Source organism: Tachyglossus aculeatus, chromosome 8 (genome assembly GCF_015852505.1).
Source record: "Tachyglossus aculeatus isolate mTacAcu1 chromosome 8, mTacAcu1.pri, whole genome shotgun sequence".
Taxonomy (NCBI): domain Eukaryota; kingdom Metazoa; phylum Chordata; class Mammalia; order Monotremata; family Tachyglossidae; genus Tachyglossus; species Tachyglossus aculeatus.
The window spans coordinates 12,215,801-12,237,458 of record NC_052073.1 but is presented as its reverse complement, the minus strand read 5'-3'; the positions used below and the strand labels follow the sequence as shown (position 1 = coordinate 12,237,458).

General features: G+C 41.5%; 1 protein-coding gene across 2 annotated transcripts in view; it reads right to left on the bottom strand.

The window, feature by feature from the left end:
* The window catches only part of TSHZ2 (teashirt zinc finger homeobox 2), a 380,154-nt gene that overhangs the window by 23,603 nt on the left and 334,893 nt on the right, over positions 1–21,658 (bottom strand). The gene's annotated exons all lie outside the window — the stretch shown is intronic.

Sequence of the window (21,658 nt, the reverse complement as noted above, 5' to 3'; positions counted from 1 at the left end):
GGGGGATGGTTTGATAATCTTTGAAAAGCTCTCAAGTCTTGAGGACATGAATGTTTCAGCTTATGGTCAGAATGGTAAATTCTGACTGTGTTTGCTGAATGGTTAGATCATAATGAAAATGGCTTATAATAGTGATTTGAGGCATTTGGTAAGCGTTTACTATGCGCCAAGTGCCACGTTAAGCACTGGGATAGATACAGGACAATCAGGATGGGTTCTAGTAAAGGAGAAGGAGGGATGAGGAAACAAGCATAGAGAAGTTGTGACATAAATATGCAAGAATGGAAGGGAATAGGGCTCATCTTGGAATGACTACATTCAGGATTCAGTCAATTCTTCTCAAAGTCAATTTTAAAAAAGTCAGTCAATGGTATTTATTGAGCGCTTATTGTGTACTAAGTGATTGAGGAAAGTACAATACAACAGATTTGGTAGACACATTCCTTGCCCAGAATGAGCTTACAGACTAGAGAGGGAGACAGACATTAATACAAATAATTTCATTTATAGCATATACTTTATAGACTGTGAGCCCACTGTTGGGTAGGGACCATCTCTATATGTTGCCAACTTGTACTTCCCAAGCACTTAGTACAGTGCTCTGCACACAGTAAGCGCTCAATAAATATGATTGATTATAGATATGTCCATGTGACTGCATTAAAATGCTTAATAATAAATATCTAAGTTCTCATTATCCCACTGTCATCTCCCACCTAGTGTGGAAATCTCTCAAAAAAGGAATTCCCAGTTAAAAAAAAGTCCTGACTTGTTTGTTTGTTTTTTCACTGTGGAAATACCATTTGCCTCAGGGTATTTTTGTTTCACATCTAAGATCCCCCTGCCTACAGAGAGGTATTTGAAATCAAAACAGGAAATTTACTCAACAGAATTTTCACTCTTTTGAACTTCAGAGAGGTTCAGATTAGATTTAGGCACACATGGCCGAACACCCAGCAATAAAGAAACAGGGGCAGCTCGGGAACAGACCCTAAGCACAAAATCAAACAGCTTCTGATCTTATAGCTCAGCCGAATACGGGACAGGAATAAACACCAATGCCCTGTAAGGATAGAAGATGATCTGTGACACCGCAAGTCTCTGAAGGGGTTAAAACCCAAAAACTCATGCTAGGGCAAGTTATGATAGGGGTGATTTTCTGTTGGGTCAACAACCCAGGACCCTTTTCAACAGGGAGCAGGGGCAAAAATGATGGTTGCTACCACCAGATCACTTTCTCTGCCCACTCAGTCTAGCTCACTGGGGTCTGGCTGCTCCATTCTGTACTTCCCAAGCGCTTAGTACAGTGCTCTGCACACAGTGAGTGCTCAAGAAATACGATTGAATGAATGAATTCATAGGGACAAAGAACCCTCTCTCCCAGTTTGGCTTTCAAATAATAATAATTATTATTATGGTATTTGTTAAGCACTTACTATGTGCCAGGCACAGTACAAAGCGCTGGGGTGGATACAAGCAAATCAGGTTGGACACAATCCCCATCCTGTGAGGGGCTTACAGTCTCAATCCCCATTTTACAGATGAAGTAACTGAGGCACAGAGAAGTGAAGTGACTTGCCCCAGGTCACACAGCAGACAAGTGGCAGAGAAGGGATTAGAACCCATGACCTTTGACTCTCGGGCCCATGCTGCTTCCCGCTTGTCTTCTATGTGAACTTGGGCAAGACACTTAACTTCTCTGCACCTCAGTTACCTCATCTGTAACTCAGCACTCAGTACAGTACCTGGAATGTAGTAAGAGCTTAACAAATATCATTAAAAAAAAAAAAGCCAAAAAAAATATCCTCGAAACAGTGATTAAACACTGGAACAAGTTTCCAAGGGCAGTTGTGGAACCTCCATCCCAGGAGACCTTTCAACAACCATTTGTTCTAGATGGTTTAGGCATTCACCTACCTCATAAAGTCCTTTTCAGCTCTATGATTTTATGATTCAGTTGCCTGCTAGAAAGGGCTGAAAATAAAAATCAATAATATGAATGACAGGCCCCCAATCTCAAGTCCACTCACTATCATCACCCCCCACAATACATATTTCTCCCACCTCTTGATTTCTGCTGGAGTCTCACACGTGGAAACACACGGAGTGGTGGGGGTGATACATGAGTAGTAGGAGTAGTTGTAATAGCAGTAGTAATAATAATAATGGCATTTATTAAGTGCTTATTATGTGCAAGGCACTGCTCTAAGCACTGGGGAGGATACAAGGTGATCAGGTTGTCCAACGTGGGGCTCACAGTCTTAATCCCCATTTTACAGATGAGGTAACTGAGGTCCAGAGAAGTGAAGTGACTTGCCCAAAGTCACAAAGCTGACAATTGGCAGAGTCAGGATTTGAACCCATGACCTCTGACTCCAAAGCCCATGCTCTTTCCACCGAGCCACACTGCTTACTTCTTGAGGGCCCAATTGATGGGCCTTCATTAATAATCTTGACTCTGCCACTTGCCTGCTGTGTGAACTTGGGCAAGTCACTTCTCTGTGCCTCGGTTTCCTCCTCTGTATAATAGGGATTCAATACTAATTCTTCCTCCCCGTTAGACTGTGAGTCCCATGCGGGACAGAGACTGTGCTCGACCTATTTATCTGTACCCACTCTGAAGAGGCAGAAATGCCACTTTTGCTTCTTAAAAGGAATGTTCTTTTCAGAGACAGGCAGAAAGGAAATCAAAGTTGAACCTGGGAGGTGTTCCATGATAATTTACAAATGTGATGTGTTCCTCTTGCAACGTAACACGGGACTCCCCTTCTTCCAAGATCTTCATAGAACATAGACCCTGAACTTTACTCATCCAGTCCAAGACTCCCTAAAAGGACAGGGTATCACGATAATTGACTGTGACTATTGTGCTGGCTTAGAAACACAATGCAGGTGATGGAGGCTTTCTTCAGAAGGCACCTAAATATGAACTTGGATGTGGAGAGATCATGGGGCTGGGAGTTAGAAGGACATGGGTTCTAATCCCAGCTCTGCCACATGCCTGCTGTGTGACCTTGGGCAAGTCACTTCACTCCTCTGTGCCTCAGTTACCTCATCTGTAAAATGGAGATGAGTGGGAGCCCCATGTGGGACAAGGACTGTGTCCAGCCGATTTGCTGGTATCTACCCCAGCGCTTCGAACAGTGCTACTGAGTGCTTAACAAATACCACTATTATTATTATTAGGCCACACTGTACTAAGCACTTGGGAGAGTACAACAGAATTAATAATGATCCCTGCCCTCAAAGAGTTTACAGTCAAGTTGGAGAGATAGCAGTAAAACAAATTGCAGACAGTAGAAAGAAAGAAAAAGGAATAGATAAACCCCCAAGTAAGGGCTTCAGAAATAGAAAATAATGATATATTCACAATTGCTTTAGGAGGTTGAGAGTTTCTAAGAGGAAGTGCTGAAGTAGCATATGGGGAAATGTAAGCTGGGGGTGGGGGGGGGGGGGGGGGGGAGGAGAATGTCACTGCCAGAGTTGAAATGACGTGTCTCTGATGTTGAAAATCAAAGCAACTGTGATCATTGGTGGACAAAATTAGAAACAGCTAAAATGTAGTCCTTGCCACCAATTAGAAACCAAGATTTGGATAACAATATTCCAGACCGACATGAAAAGACACACAAATCCACCTTGGATGTGCTGCTGCAGTTTACCTTAGGCCCTCACTTGGATTCTGTTTGATGTTACAATGAAATTTGAGTTAGGCACTGAATTATGTTCTTCTTTTGCTTCCCACCTACTTTCTCGTGATGTTGCGTGATGACATGACTCAACCAGGTTTAGCCAGAGAAAACCATGAAGGAGTAAAGGTTTTCTGGGGAGACCAAAAAGAATTCAGCAAAAAAGCTTTTTATGTGCAGATAGCCTTCTCTACTCTAGTTAACAAGGCGTTTTAGTGCAGATGGACTTACAACTTTCTCTTTGGATCTTAATCGTTCCTAGCAAACTGGGCTCACGAAGCATCAGTGCTCTGCTGTGGGATTCTCCTTTGGAGTTCCTAAAACCTGCTTCATTCTGATCGACTCATCTTCCACTGTGGGCACCATGAGCTTGAAGCCTTTCCCAAAGACGCAAAGTGGGGAAAGGCAATGAAAAAAGGATGAATCTTAGTGTTATTTGCATTCTACCTTTACAGGCTGAATCTGAACTTCAAGTATATATCTATAATGTATGTACGTAAAGGCTCCAGCGTGAAACATGCTGTGGGGAGTTATGGTGGTGGGAGGGAGGAGCGGCAGTGAAGAGCTAGCCAAAAGGGTGGGGAAACCGAAATCACACCTCTCCTCTTTTCACAAAGGTTTGATTCTCTTTATGAGCATGATCCGCCGATCCGTAATCAAGGGTTAATTTCACAGCTCACTGCTTCATCTAGCATAATATCCATTCAGACTAATTAAATCTGTCTAATAATGTGAGTGTCTTTGTCTTTGTTCTTTCCATTCTTTGTTTTACAGCCTTCACATCTCATCTCCAGAACTACACGCCATCACACTCTACTTGACAAGCAGAATCCATCCCTAAAATTAAAACATTCCTGACCTATCTGCAATGACAAGGCAGGCGAGCTTCACAGCGCTCCGGCCCATGAAGGGAGCTGACACATTTGTTTTTAATTTCAAAAGAGTAGAAAGTGAAGATCTGACCCCGTCAATCAGGCCCCATGACAAGTTTAATCATTGGTGCCCCACAAAAATCACGGCTAAATAGGAATGCAAATAATGTATCACAGGGCTCTTATAAATGCTAATCAAGGAGAAGTAATCAACTGACAATTTCACTGATCTCTTTTCTGAAGGAGTCAGTCAACGCACTGTCTCCAGACCACAAAGGGAAGAAAAAGACAAAAGGAATATACATGGTTTCCCCCAAACCTCTTTTTTCCAGGTTTTTTTTCCCTAAGAGAGAGAATTCACTCTTTTTGATCCTTCATTGAACTTTAAAGCAAAGCTGTTTCTCAAGAACCTACACAGTTATATGTCAAGTGTACTTTATTACCAGTACCCCGCCAGAGCAAAAAGCACACCGAAACTTCTGCTAAAATAAAAATCATCATTTGTCTCTGTCATTAATGCATTCTCAAATTCTCTTACATCTTAAGAGTGGCTGACCTTCTCCACAGGCAAAAAAAGTTATACAAGTTGGACAGTTAAGTTGTGAGTGCATTCTGTTTTTTAAAAGGGAAAAAAAATCCTTTCAACTTTATCCACCGCTAGGACCATCTTAAAGAAGAATTTATAACCTCCAAAAAGTTCCCTCCCTGTAGAAGTTACTCTTTTTTGAACAGTTAGGAAGAAAGACTGTAACTCCAAGGAACTTTTTCTTGCTATACCTCAAACACGACCTGAGGCCTAAGTGTGTTTACGGAGTTTTTCCCTTTTTCATTATTCCATTTTTTAAGCAGAGAAGCTGAATGGGTGGGTTCATTGGGTGCTCTGAGTTTCACAGGCTCTACTATAGGAAGTAAAGTTGGAAAAAAAAAAAGAGTTAAGCTGGTTTTAGTTTGTTTTAAACTTTCTTTTGAGTGAACTATTAAAAGCCACATTGGCGATGCAAGCCACCTTCAGATTAAAATTAAAATGGTGGAATGGAGCAGAAGGATGGGAAGAGAGTATAGTAGTCTACTTGTCCTTTCCCTCATATTGTTTCATTGTGATTGTATTTATTGTAAATTCATTGTAATTGAATTTACCCAGGCTTATGTTTCCCCATCTGCAAAGTATGAGTTAGATTTAATGAGTTAATTATGATAAATGCCAGTGAGGGGGGTGGGAATGGAAATGTAGTGTTACCAAGCACTATCCCTCTCTGTGATGATCTGCACCCGGCCTCAGGCTTCAGCCCTTTCAATTCACTTGTTCCCTCTTCATTCAATCAATCAGCCAAGAGGCCGTAAGCTCCTCGGCAGACTGCATAATAATAATGGCATTTATTCAGCACTTACTGTGTGCAAAGCACTGTTCTAAGCATGCTCCTTGTGGGTCGGGATCACAGCTATCAATTACGCTGTACTTTCCCAAGTGTTTAGTACAGTGCTCTGTAGAGGCCATTGATTGATATTGAGTGCTTTCTCTTTGCCAACCACTACACTAAGCACTTAGAGGAGGAGAATCAGTTGACACGATCTCTGTACTTGAGGAGCCTGAAATCTCTTCCCAGCCCCATTATCTCAGAATAGGCACTTTGACCAACTGTTCCACTCTCTCTTGGTGGAATTGGTGACAAAAGCGTAGGTGCACATGAATGGCTTTTCTCCTCCTACTTCATCCCCACCCTACCAACACACACATATGCTTTTTTTGGAATAAGCATTAGACTGGGTTCCAGGGGATCTGGCTTCTGATTCTGCTATACGACCTTGAGTAAGTCACTTACTTCTCTGTGTCTCAGCTTCCTCAACTGTATCATGGTGATTAAATACCTGGTCTCTCTCCCCCTTAGTCTGTGAGCCCCAAATGCGGTAGGGATTGTGTAGATTTGATTGTATTGTATCTTTCCCAGTGCTTGGCACCTACTGGGTTTGGCATCTAGTAACGAATACCACAGTTACGATTATTAAATCATGATCTAGTGCATCTCCGAATAATGTTAGGGATTCTCAAAATAGAAAACTCTAGCAGAAAGAAACAGGAACTCTTCAGTTCCCTCGGTGCTTATTCTTTGCTGGTCTATGTTATGGATATATGACTTACAAATACTCCAGAGACACAATCTAATACGAAAATTTACCCCCCACAAAAATTCAAAGCTACTTTTGGCTATTCAGTGATTCAAAATGTTTTCTTCGTTCCAACAAGTACATCTGGGCAGGAATGTGTTTACTGTTGTATTGTACTCTTTCAAGCGCTTAGTACAGTGCTGGGCACACAGTAAGCACTCAGTAAATATGACTGAATGAATGAACGAATCTGCCCTACTGCTCTGGACCCATCGCCAGAGTTGCTTATAGGCATTTGCTTGCAATGAGATGGGACCAAAGCAGCCATCTTCAAATTCCACCTGTAGCTCTCATATCATGCCGTGGGCTCACTCATCCTTTTTTTTTTATGGTATTTGTTAAGCTCTTACTATGTGCCAGGCATATTACTAAGGCTGGGGTAGATGCAGGCTAATCAGGATGGACACAGTCCATGGGGCTCACAGTCATTTTACAGTTGAGGTAACTGAGGCAAAGAGATAATAATAATAATAATAAAATAATAATGGCATTTATTAAGCACTTACTATGTGCAAAGCACTGTTCTAAGCGCTGGGGAGGTCACAAAGTGATCAGATTGTCCCATGGTGGGGGGGGGGGGGCTCACAGTCTTAATTCCCATTTTACAGATGAGGTAACTGAGGCACAGACAAGTTAAGTGACTTGCCCAAAGTCACACAGCTGACAATTGGTGGAGCAGGGATTTGAACCGATGACCTCCGACTCCAAAGCCCGTGCTCTTTCCACTGAGCCACGCTGCTTCTCTTGTTAAGTGACTTGCCCAAGGTCACACAGCAAAGTGGCAGCACATAATTTCCAGTATTTCTGGAAAAGCAGTTCTCCTCTGCCAACCTCACAACATCTCTTGACGAAGATGGGTCTGATCTGGTTTTATGGTCTCTACCCCTGCACTTAGTTCAGTTCTTGACATATTCGCTTAATGTCACAATAATAATAATAATAATGATTATAACATTGATAATAACACTGGTGATGATGATGATTAATAAGCACTCCGGGCAGTTTGGCTCCACATCCCCAAATTTACAACCCATTCACAGATCATTTCCATCCTTCCACCATCTTTGAGAAGGGCTAGGGTGGCCACCATCTTTGCAAGGTTGCAATACCTTGCCTAATTTATCACGGGAAATCAGCCTAAATGGAGAAAGTAACTGTCTGAAACTACCCAGAAATGTGGTGGGCAGCACCTAGATTAGGATCATCATCTGTGACTTGCTGATTTTTACACTACTTCTCTGTGTTAGCCTAGTGTGCGGTGGGAGATAACACAAAGATCATACTGAATCAAGCAACAAAGCAAGTCAATAAGTGGAATTTGGGTTTGTTTCTTGTGCCTTGTTACTTAATCACGAATCTAATTGAATCAGAACCTTGGGCTGGAAGTTAGTCTTAACAATATGGGACGGCTGTGATCCCAACATTTAAAGAAAGATTTTATTCTGTGGTGGCAAACCCTCTCAGTCACTGAAGGGAATAGCTGCATACAACTCTAAGCTTCAACTTCAGCTAGTGGGTGTGCACATTGTTTGAAATGGACCAGTGGAGGGGGTGTGCTTGAGGCCAGAGGCTCCCTCCTTATTCCTTTATGAAGGTGTTTAGGAGGTGGGAGTTGAAAACAAAGGTGCAAATTGCTGAGCATTTTTCCTGTTGTCTTGTCACTTAGCAACAACCTATTCTCCCCGGCATCAACACAGCCACGTTAAGAGTCATTTGTACAAACCCTGTATGGTGAAATCAGAGGAGGAACAAAGAATGGCAGAGGGGAAGAGAGGAGAGAGTGGAAAACAAAATTGATTAAATAAAGCCTCACACTGTACCAGAGACCCCTTTAGCAGCCATTGTTACTTCAAAGCAGTTCATAGGAAATTTCTGAATAGTGGAAGGTAAGTCTCACACAACTGCTATTATACTTAGCATATGGCCCCTAGGGTAAGCTGACATTGACTTGTTTTGGTTTTTTACCTGAGGAACCTGGAGGGAAGTTTTTAGTGATTTATTTGTTGAGGTAAGAAACTCTTTGAAGACAGGGACTGTGTCTTTGACCTCTGTTGTATTTTCCTAAGTGCTTGATCTAGGGATCTCCACACAGCAGGTGTTCAACTACTACTATTCAAAGTGTGGTAAGACAGTGCTGAGAGTTAGGAGACCCGAGTTCTAGCCCTGGCTTTCAACTTCTCTGTGCCTCAATTTCCTCATTTGTAAAAAAAAAAAAAAAAAATATGAGGGTCAGCCTCCAGCTTAGACAGTGATCCCTATGTGGGACAGGGGTGGGAATGTGATGATCTTGTATTTGTTCCAGTGCTCTGCACGTAATTAACGTTCAATGAATAACATGGCTGTGCTGGGTACACTAGGGTGCAATCCTTGCCTTGCATAGGGCTTACAATCTATTTGACCCCATTTTACAGAGGAGGAAACTGAAGCCCAAAGAGGTCAGGTGACTTGGCCAAGGACACACAGCAGAGGGGCAGATGATGACTTAATTGCCACTGCTGATTTTTGTTTCCTACAAATAGGGCTAAGCTAAGCTTTTCGTGATCCCCTGGCTTTGTGGAAATACTGAAAGTCAGGTGGGTCCCAGATAATATGAGACTCCTGGTCAGTTGTTATATACAGGTACTAGTTGTTATATACAGGTACTATATACCCATACTATATTAGTAGACTGTGAGCTCGTTGTGGGCAGGGATTGTCACTATTTATCATTATATTGTACTTTCCCAAGCACTTAGTACAGTGCTCTGCACATAGTAAGCGCTTAATAAATATGATTGAATGAATGAATGAATGACAGTACCGAATAACTCGACCTGGTGACACTTACAAAAAAAAAAGGATCAATAGTTGGTTTCATGTAAATATTAAAAATCTTGATCATTTTCTATGGAATGCACCAAAGAGCACTCTTTGTGGCAAACAACTTACAAACACAACAAAAAACCCTTAGTGTAAATTCTTAGTAAATTTTAATATTCTCAAATATTCTTTCTGTTGCTAGACTAAGCCCAACCTCTCAGTGCCTATGCTCATGTGACATGCAAATTGCAGGGTCAGATACTTCTGCTGCATATCTAACTTATACACACACACACATAATTACTCATATAGTGCTTATTACCATGACACCTAAGCACTTATATTCATCAGAGTCATACTAATTATTTGACAAGAGGAATTAAAGGGAAGGGAAAATGGGAATAAGAGGAAAGCAGGTTGAAAGTGAAGATGTGAAGGAGGGTCACTGAGTTTGGGTGAGCAGGATCACGGAATCGTAGGAAGAGAGTGGACCCGTGGATATCAACTGGTTCATCCCCCTGCCTCTTGACAATATCCTACCAAAATATCACTTTTTATAGAAAAATATTCAGTACACTTGTAGCCTGGGTCTACCCAAGCAAAGCATGGTCTAGTGGAGTCAGAGGTTGTGGGTTCTAATCCCTTCTCTGCCACTTGTCTGCTGAGTGACCTTGGGCAAGTCAATTAACTTCTCTGTGCCTCAGTTACCTCATCTGTAAAATGGGGATTGAGACTGTGAGCCCCATGTGGGACAGGGATTTGTCCAATATGGTTACATTGTATCTACCCCAGCGCTTAGTACAGTGCTTGGCACATAGTAAGCACTTAAAAAATACTATAATAATAATTATCTGCCTGCCCACATCATCATCATCATCATCATCATCAATCGTATTTATTGAGCGCTTACTGTGTGCAGAGCACTGTACTAAGCGCTTTAGAAGTACAAGTTGGCACCACATCATTGGTGCCTACTACAGGGACAAGACCAGATGTAGAGAGAGCCCAGTACAGAATAATTAGGGCATAGAGTGAATATGTTCTAATGATGAAGGTGTATTTTGAAGTCTGCACATTTCACAGAGTTAGAAGAGATAGCTAGAAGAAATATGCAATGGGAAGTACTTGGCTTAGTGGAAAGAATATGGGCCTGGGAGCCAAAGGACCTGAGTTCTAATCCAGGCACTGGCACTTGCCTGCTCTGTGACCCTGGGCAAGTCATTTCACTTCTCTGACCTCAGTTTCCTCATCTGTAAAATGGAGATTAAATACTAGTTCTCCCTCCTACTTAGACTGTTTGTCCTTTGTAGAGCAGGAACTGTGTCTGACCTGATCTTCTCATATTTACCCCGGAGCCTAGCATGGTACTTGGCACATAGTAAATGCTTAACAAATACCATAATACTAATACTGTGGGAAGATAGGATATAAAGGAAATCTGAATTAATGCATCATATTACATAAAAGAGTAAGCCAGTGATCTAAACCGTAGCTCCAAATAGCAGTTGATTTGATCCAAGGTTAGTTCCAATAACTGAAAAAATTCAGATAACTGAATAAAATAATCAGCCAATTATGTTAAATGATCTGAATTTTTTATTAATTATTTCCAGTTGGTTCAGATAATCAAATGCCTCCTATATTTTATTAAATACCTAAAATACCAAACTATTCTGCAGTATACCGTTCACCATTATGTGACCAAACAAAAATCATTTTGAAAACAACCTTTCATGACCTAATTATTTTTCCAAAATGACATCCTACTAGAATTGAAAATTTTTAGGTTAGAAATTGTAGGGAAGAATCAGAATGCTACAAACATCGAAGCATATTCCCCAATAAAGACTTCAAAATTCATTCATCTCTTGAATGAACTGACAGAACTCACCCACATTCTTAAAGAAGCATACAGCTCTGTGGAAGCAGAATAAAAATAAGAACGTTCGATTGGGTTAAAAGAATCATCAATCGTATTTATTGAGCGCTTACTATGTGCAGAGCACTATACTAAGTGCTTGGGAAGTACAAGTTGACAACATATAGAGACAGTCCCTACCCAACAGTGCGCGAAGATAATAACAACTGAGTTCAGCACGAAGCTCACCCATTGAATACTTTCTTTTTTTTTCACACACTCAGTGTGTTAGGCAAGGCCAAAGGATAAGCATCCTACCCGAATTGGTTGGAACATTATGGAAAGGAGCATGGACTGTCTGCCAATAGTGGGAGAACTCCGCTGCCCCGTCCCCCACCATGCTGCTTATGGGAGTCAGAGAATCTGAGTTCTAGTCCCAGCTCCACTACTTAATAATGGCATTTATTAAGCACTTACTATGTGCAAAGCACTGTTCTATGTGTCCTTGGAGAAGTCACTCCCCGGACCCCTTCCCCAGCCTGGCCCGGGCCCCCGCCAATACCCAGACCCCCTCTGGAATGAGTGGACAGGTGGGGGTCACCTGCTGCAGGCCTACCTTGCTGGTTCCCCTGCTTCCATAATTATTATTATTATTAGTAGTAGTAGTAGTAGTAGTATTCCCCCTTCTCTTGCCACTCCGGCTGCTGCCCGTCTGTCCGTCCGTCTGTTTGATTTTTGATTTTAGGAGGCCTTCCCAGACTGAGCCCCCTCCTCCCTCCCCCTCTCCTTCCGCCCCGCCTTACCTCCTTCCCTTCCCCACAGCACTGTATATATGTTGGTATATATTTATTACTCTATTTTATATATACATATTTATTCTATTTATTTTATTTTGTTAATATGTTTGGTTTTGTTCTCTATCTCCCCCTCCTAGACTGTGAGCCCACTGTTGGGTAGGGACCGTCTCTATGTGTTGCCAACTCGGACTTCCCAAGCGCTTAGTACAGTGCTCTGCACACAGTAAGCGCTCAATAAATACAACTGATTGATTGATTGATTTCACTTCTCTGCACTTCCGTTTCCTCATCTGTAAAATGGGGATTCAATACCTGTTCTCCCACCTACTTAGATTGAGAGCCTCTTGTCTGACCTGGTTAACTGGTATCCACCCCAGCACTTAGAACAGTGCTTGACACATAAGTGCTTATTGTCATAATCATCATTATCACAACCCCTCACACCTCCAGGGTGCAGGGCAAGGAGAAACCAGACAGCTGGATGGTTCCTGGGCTTATTTTGCACTTAAACCTGGTTTCCCAGCCTTCGTCCGAGACAAAACTCTAAGGTTGCCAGCCGCTTGATCTCTGACATCTTATTTCTCTTCATGAAATCCTCAATTTAACCTTGCCAGCCCTGTGACCTCAGTGGCTTTAACTACTGCCTTTAGTATTTTGTACTGTGATCCTTTCCAAGTTGAGTTACTTTTGTTAAATCCCAACTTTGATCTCGCCTTGTTTGGGAGTTTGGTTCGGGCAGATTGGGGTCACCAAAGAACTCTCAACTGCACCCTTTTTGGGAGGTTTTAATGCCTTATCTGCCTTTGTTAGCCCGAAGCACTGGGTGGTTGATATTGGTCTTGGTTTGAGATTATACAGCTGGATGCTTTAAGTTCGATTGCCCAAGGAAAAAAACATCACCAGAATCGAAAAAAGAGTATCCCTTAAAATCTTAAATTAGGTGTTTTTAATGGTATTTAGTAAGTGCTTACAGTGTGCTAGATACTGTTCTAATCGCTGGGGTAGATACAAGGCGAAAAGGTTGGACACAGGTTGGACACAGTCCCTGTCCCACATGGGCTCTCAGTTTCAATCCCTATTTTACAGATGAGATAACTGAGGCCCAGAGAAGTGAAGTGACTTGCCCAAGGTCACACAGCAGACAAGTTGTGGAGCCAGGACTGGAACCCAGGTCCTTCTGACTCTCAGGCCAGTGCTCTATCTACTAGACCATACTGCCTCATCAAAAAGCAGCATGATTCAGTGGAAAGAGCACAGGCTTTGGAGTCAGAGGTCATGGGTTCAAATCCCGGCTCCGCCAACTGTCAGCTGTGTGACCTTGGGCAAGTCACTTGACTTCTCTGGGCCTCAGTTACCTCATCTGGAAAATGGGGATGAAGACTGTGAGCCCCACGTGGGGCAACCTGATCACCTTGTAACCTCCCCAGCGCTTAGAACAGTGCTTTGCACATAGTAAGCGCTTAATAAATGCCAACATTATTATTATTAAAAAGGTATTCTTCAAAAAGGCCAACCTCAAATCATTCAGTGTTTCCCATGCTTTTAGAGACTCACTTTTAGGACTTGAATGATGTGAATTTCACAATACCTAACGCATTTTCTTCTCTCGATCTCCTAAACCAACTGACCTATATAGTCGCAATGGTTCATTCATTCATTCATTCAGTCGTATTTATTGAGCGCTTACTGTATGCAGAGCATTGTACTAAGCACTTGGGAAGTACAAGTTAGCAATATATAGAGACGGTCCCTACCCAACAGTGAGCTCACAGTCTAGACGGGGAGACAGAGAACAAAACAAAACATATTAACAAAATTAAATAAATAGAATAAATATGTACAAATAAAATAACTAAATAGAGAAATATGTACAAGCATATATACATATATATATAGGTGCTGTGGGGAGGGGAAGGAGGTAAGGCGGGGGGATGGAGAGGAGGAGGAGGGGGAGAGGAAGGAGGGGGCTCAGTCTGGGAAGACCTCATGGAGGAGGTGAGCTCTCAGTAGGGCCTTGAAGGGAGGTTGAAATCCAGAACAGTCCATGATGGCCAGACGTTACACACTGATATTTCTTTATCACATTACATCCCAAAACTTGATGTTTCCACTTTAAAAAAATATTTAAGCTGATTAGAAAGTTGGTTCTGTATTTGATTAAGTTCTGTAGAAATTGGGCTTGTGATGAACCATTAAACAAAGACATTTTTTTGTTCAGCAATAAAGCCTCAAATGATTAATTAAGGGCACAATGCCAAAACAAGTGTCTTTGTTTAAAACGCAGTGGACAAGACAGCCTTGGGAAAGTTGATGTCTTAAGTAGACGCCACAACATGTTTTTAATTATGTGCAGGAAGAGGAACAAGAATGGGAATTGCCAACTGTTTGGAAAGATAATTTTTTTTTAAGAAAGATTATAATAAAAAAAACAAACAGAGCATTATTGATTTAACACAAATGCCATTTGTTGGGCCTTTTGTAATTTCCTTATTAGTGTCATCATTCTGGAGTTCATATGCTCCCTTCTGTTATAGCATTTGGCAGACATTCAGCTCCCAGCAATACGATACAGTAAACATGAAGCGACTGCTCATATTAAAATGTTTTATTTGTTGTAACTGTACCGATGATCGGGCGGCGGGAGCCCTAAATTATCCCAACCATTTCACAGGCTGATTTGATAGGAAGAAATCAGTGACCGTCTCTAGAATGTGTTCAAGCAGGCTGAGAAGTGAGGGTCCCGCCTGTCACTTGGAAACAAGCAAAAGAAGTTCACGCAACATCAATTCTCCTCTGTGCCTTCCTAAAAGCATCCTTTCTGGGAAAGGTAAAAGAGAAATCATTCTAGTGGATCATGTAAAATGATTAGTGAGATTAGTTAGAATGTGATTAGGATTTCCACCTTTAAGGAGGCCATCAAAATATTAATGCGTCAGTAAATTTAGGCACTTTTGCATCTAAACCTTTAGGTTTCCAGCCTTCGCCCCAGAGAAAACTCTGAGGTTGCCAGCCGCTTGATCTCCAAGAACCCCAATCATTAAGCATATTTGAGGCTGCATTCCCCTACAGATTCCTTTTGACTTCAAAGGGAATTCTGTTGAGGGAGAACTAGAGGTTAAAAAGCCCGGGAGTCGGAGGACCTGGATTCTAATCCCGGCTCTGCCACCTGTCTGCTGTTTGATCTTGAGCAAGTCACTGAATTTCTTTGGGGCTCATTTTCTACATCTGTAAAATGGAGTTTAAATACCTGCTGTCAGTCCACTTACACTGTGAGCCCCATGTGGGACAGGGATTGTGATCGACCTGATTATCTTGTATCTTCCCCAGTGCTTCGAAGAGTGCTTAACACGTAGTGCCTATGAAAGACAGGCATACAATCACACCAACCCTTCTCACCCTTACCAATTTCTTTGTTTCTCGGTTTTGCCACTTCTTGCTGTTTCTCTGCTCTTCTACATCCCTCTTTTGACATTATGCTGTGCTGCCCTGCGAAATGTTCAGTGTTGAATATTTAGAATTGTCACACACAGATTTTTGAGCATTTGGAGGAAAGGTATTATATCCACCTTGCATAATAATTGTGGTCTTTGTTAAGCGCTGACTAGGGGCAGAGGTGGATTCAAGCAAATCGGGTTTGACACAGTTCCTGTCCTGCATGAGAGTCACAGTCTCAATCCTCATTTTATGGATGAGGTAATTGAGGCACTGGGAAGTGAAGTGATTTGCCCAAGACCACACAGTAGACTAGTGGCGGAGCCAGGATTAGAATCCATGACCTTCTGACCCATTCATTCATTCATTCACTCGTATTGAGCACTTACTGTGTGCAGAGCACTGTACTAAGCGCTTGGGAAGTACAAGTTGGCAACATATAGAGACTGTCCCTACCCAACAGTGGGCTCACAGTCTAGAAGGGGGAGACAGACAACAAAACAAAACATATCAACAAAATAAAATAAATAGAATAGTAAATATGACTCCTAGGCCTGTGTTTTATTCACTAGGCCATGCTGCTTTATCTGCCCCACCTCCCCAGCCTAAGTTCCAGTTCTCCTAGAATAAATTGTTATTATCCCTGGGGATATGTAAATAGCCACTTACAAGGATCTTCTCTCTATATTAACAAATAACAATTAATGAATGAATGTGCAAACAAAGTACAGTGAAAATACGCTGGACTGTAATCTAGTTTTTTGGAGATATGAATGACATCATACAATAGGCTGCCAATAGTCTATTCAATTGCTTAACTATGTTTCACTCTTCCAGAAAGTGGGGCATTTTCTCCTCTAGGCACTATTATTATTATTATTATTTATGACATCTGTTAAACTGGCTTTGACTTTGTTCAAATTGCTCTGGAGAAAGGTACAGGGGTATTAATTCAGTCACAATTCTTGGCGGAAAGGATGCCCACAGTCTGAAAGGGTGGGAATCGTTAAAATACTCAAAAAAAGCAATAACATTTGGACATTCAGCAAGAATAATTGAACAACAACAGGGATGAAGCCAGAAAGAGTAGTTTTTGCCCTCCTTATTATGCCAGACAGGTCCATTCTCGTTGCCGACTGTCACAAACTTGCCAATGGTCCAAATGTTCAGAAAATAGAATTCTGCCTACTGAGTTTCAGCGGGCAGGTCTTCAACTGGGTGATGGTGGTAGGGGAGAGAAGACTCATGGTCCCCGGAGTCCAGGTTCACGGAAAACACTGGAGAGTGTGGGCATAGGTTAAACTCGAGTATATTTCAATCTGTGGGATGAAGACTCTATTGCTGATGGCCATCAGAGTGAGCCTAGCTCCTCAGAGCAGCTGGGGAAAATTTTTAGGATGTTAAAACGATTGAGTGAGGCTTTGCCTGGATACTTCCGGGGCAACTTTTCAGGAAGCAGGGCCTCAAGTGTTCCAAATTTATATCATCCATCATTTCATTATTTGTTATTCATCTAGACTTAAAAATTATAAAATAAGATGTAATTGAATTCTTACAAAAAATTCATTTCCCAGCCACAACCTTCCCAATATTCTAAAAACTGAGAAAGCCTCGTATGGCTGGAGCAAGATAGGTGAGGACAGCTACAACTCACCAAAGTTGAGATCTTTTAGCTTTTTTTTCCTCTATTTTCCTCCACCAGTCCTCCTCAGTTAGGCACTGCAATTTTATCCCAACTCTAATGATCCACCTTTTCCAAATCATCTAGGCATCTCCATCCCCTTTATAGCACACAGGTGAAGTTTATTGAGAGAAGATGTGGTACTCCTCTGGTCTGTCTACTCCCTGAAACTTCATGGCCACAAAAAGAACAAATTTCCATTTTGTGCCTTTCTCTGACTCTCTCTATTTCCCATTCTCCCTCCCTCCCCCTCCCCATTACTATTTCACTTACTTCACCCTTCCTTTCATAGTGGAAGATGGGTTTGCTCCATCTCCCAAATTTCAAGAACTAATTTTTATCTCAATACAGAAACCAGGCTCAGAAAACATTGCTGAATATTTGAAAATGCCAGTTTTCAGGGTAGAAATAGTCCCTCTTGAGTCTGCTGTTGCAATTTTCCAGAAGAGGAGGCACACAGATATACACAAACACTAGCATAAGTAGAAAAAGAAATGTTAGGAAGTACGCAGGGGATCTGTATTGAAACGTTCAATTGCCTAGGTGGAGAGGCAAGCCATGGTTCCACAAAGTCTTTTTCCAACTGAAATTTCTATGTTATAAGAACACATGTGTTTGTCCTTCACTTGTGAAGGATCATGACAAATACCCTATATAGACAAAGGCATTTGTTTTTCCCTTATTCCAGAGTGTTTTTACACTTAGAATGCTTGTTCACTTCTGCCAGAGCTACTGGCATAAATCTTGCAAGTAGCCATTGATGAGCAAGACACCTTGTGAGTAATTACATGTTCTAGCACATTATTTGGTAATTGTACATGAAGGAACAATATAGTTCAAAGATTAATTACAATGTAATTTACTGATTTTAGATCCTATGCTCAGAAGACAAAAATTGCCTGATAATTCCTTGGTGGGAATGCGGTATTTCAAAAGTTGTTGCATAGTTATGGAGTGTGAAAAACTAGGTTTTGCCTTACTTTTAAATTGTGCCTGTCAAATTTCCATTGAAATCAATAGATGTTTTGCATTTAGAAGGATTGCAGGCTTTAGACCCATAGTTGAACTAGCATGCAAAGGGAGACTTGGTCATGAGAAATACAAGGTGTTTCCTTAATAAACCTTATTGGAGTCTCTTTCTTAATAATGGGATATAATTATATTTATGCATGTAAATATTGCATATTATTGGAGTCCCTCTGGGTTTTTCTGCAAATAACAAGATCTTCTACTGTATGGTATCAGAGTGGATGCTCCCATACCTAAAACCATCTCAAATCTGGAGAACGTATAGGGAGACCCAACACCATGGTGGAAATTACCAAACTATTTCATTAAATGATAATATTTTTATTAGGTTGTTACTTTCAAGTATCTCTAAGTTGTTACACTTTAATTAAATGTCTTGGAAGGAATATGTATTCAGAAAAAAGTAATTACACACTGTAATTCTAATTTAATTATAAGGGAATAGGCATATATCCTATGGTAAATCTTAGTAAGTGCTGTTTAATGATATATTTCATTAACACGCATAATCAGTCTGATTTCAACCCTGTCAAAAGGGAGTGGAGGAGAGGTTTCCCTTGGGGTCCCTAGCATTTTGGAGTCTTCTCTGTTAAATCAGGCCAGGGCAACAGTGCTGCAGCTCAAATCAGAGGATAAATTCAGCCAAGCAGGTGGAGAAGGGGATGATTGGGTTGCGATGGAGCTGATCATATATCCAGGCTGGCAAAATGTTATGTAGTTGTGGACTTAGAATAATAATAATGGCATTTGTTAAGCACTTACTATGTGCAAAGCACTGTTCCAAGAGCTGGGGGATACAAGGTGATCAGGTTGTCCCATGTGGGGCTCACAGTCTTAATCCCCATTTTGCAGATGAGGGAACTGAGGCACAGAGAAGTTAAGTGACTTGCCCAAAGTCACACAGCTGACAATTGGCGGAACCGGGATTTGAACCCATGACCTCTGACTCCAAAGCCTATGCTCTTTCCACTGAGCCACGCTGCTTCTCCGTGTCTTAGAAGACACTTTGTATTGTAAAAACGTTTTATATGAGTCAGTGAATCATTGGAAATTTGGAGGTTAGATTTTTGAAGTCATAGATTTTCTGTAATTAAAAAATACTATTCGAATAATAATTTAAAATAGGACAAACAGGAGATAGATGCTATGACTAACTAATCCAAGGGCCCCCAAATGGTAGGGATTGGCAGTGGGATTGTGGCTCTGGGCAGGGTGGCGGGAGAGGTGACCAGAGGCCATCAGCATAGAGAAGATTGGAGGAGAAGAGGCAGGCTTACTGAGATAACACTTTCCCCTGCAAGGCACTTCCTCCCATTCATATCCACCAAGCCCCACCCTTCCCCACTAACAAAGTCCTCCAAAAAGCCACCTCCTCCAAGAAGCATCCCCTAATTAATCCACTTTCCTGCTCATGTCATCCTGCTCATGTCATAGGAAGCAACATAGCCTAGTGGAAAAAGCATAGGCTTTAGAGTCAGAGGACACCTGGGTTCTAATCCTGATTCCACCCCTTGTCTGCTGTGTGACCTTGGGCAAGTTACTTCACTTCTCTATGCCTCAGTTACCTCATCTGTAAAATGTGGATTGAGACTGCCCAACCTGATTTGCTTGCATCTGCCCAAGCACTTAGTACAGTGCCTGGCACATAGAAAGTGCTTAACAAATACCATTTTTAAAAAAAGTCATCCCTTTAACTACTTTAGTAGTCGTGGTCTTGCTATCTATTTAACTGCTTACCTTTCTTCTTATCATTCGTATCTTTACTTTTAATAGCAGGATAACTAATTGATTGGCCATAGCCTCCTGATTCACGCCCAGGAGTTTCTGAGACAATACTGTAGATTCTCAGTATATCTGAGTTTGTGACTATATGATTTTTGGATTAGTTTTTCTGGCTTTCTCTGTCATCAGTCATCACCGTCGTCATTATCACTTCCACCACTACCATTAACAACATTTACGGAGCATCTAATAAGTGCACAGAACTGTATTTAGATGCTTGGAAACATTCGATTGAATTAAAACAAATGGTCTGCCAGGCAAAGCAAATCAGTGATGCTTTATCCATGAGTAAATGTGTGTGTGCTGAGTTTAGCTTTACCTTCCTGGTATTTCTACATTTTTGTCCCTGTCTCTGCTACTTTAACTCTGTGTAGTTAACAGTAAGTACCCTGTTGCTTCTCAATGCATTCCCGCCTGCTGTTCCCTGCAATTCTGCACAGCAGGGAAAATTCATGATAAGCTGAAGTTTTTACTAACTACAAGTTGGAGCAAAAGCTTTCTACTGAGAGCAACACCTGTTTTTGGGTTTTGTTTTGTTTTTGTTATTTTTTTGAGGGCTATGGAAAAATAGAAACTGTGTTTTTTAAAGGAGTCCCTAGTGTCCCAAGAAGTAGGTAGGAATAGGCAAGTGGAAAGAACCATTTATACTTTATAGAAATTGAACTGGGTAAATTTGCTTGAACAAGGTTCTATTGTATTTTCCTATTGCAAACAATCTGTTCTCTGTGTTTGCCAGCTTCCTTACTCAACTTCAAAGTGTTCTGATGATAGTGGGAGACCATCATTTTTCCAGGTGAGCATTCTCTGCTTGGTCCTTTCAACAAGGGATGGTATAATCCAGACATGTGGCTGAAGGATTCTCCCCCAGCCCCCTGCCTCCACCCCGACTTCTTCCAAAAGGTCAAGCAGATTGGGCCCTTCAAAAAATTGGGTAAAATGACTGGCATGAAATCTAGAGGGTCAAAATGATTCTAGCTGGCTGGGAATGTTCCTTGACGTGCCATCTCAGAGATTCCATCGGCCCAGGTGCTTCTTTCGGAACTCGAAGCCTCCTGTGATTTTTTAAAAGTCCGATCATCTAATATTAACTGGCTTGTGAGCAAATAAGATTGAAAGAGGGAGAGGAACAGTGGCTTCAGGCGTCTTTCAGCACTCCACTGCCCTCAGCCATCTTTATCAACTCCAAGCATTCCTCTAAATATGCAACCCTGTTAGAAGTGATCAAAATAGACAGAGGTGGCTAAACCAGTCCAGAGGTGAATTCTCAAATCTTCACACAGAAGTAGAAAGCCTCAGGAGTCCAACAGAAAATATTTAGGTCAAGCTTTCAAGCAGAGCTGTAGTGCAAATATTCTGCATCTTCCTTTATGCATAGATGCTCTAATTAATACCTGCTTGAAACTTGGAATTACTTCTGCTGGACAGATACCTGGAGATTTACTCTCTGAGAGAGTGCTGTTATTAACAGGTCATTTTTAGATTCAAAGTCTAATTAATTTTTGTGCAAGTTAGAGTAAGAGACATTCTCCCCTTTCCCAATATTTTAAGAAACTGTT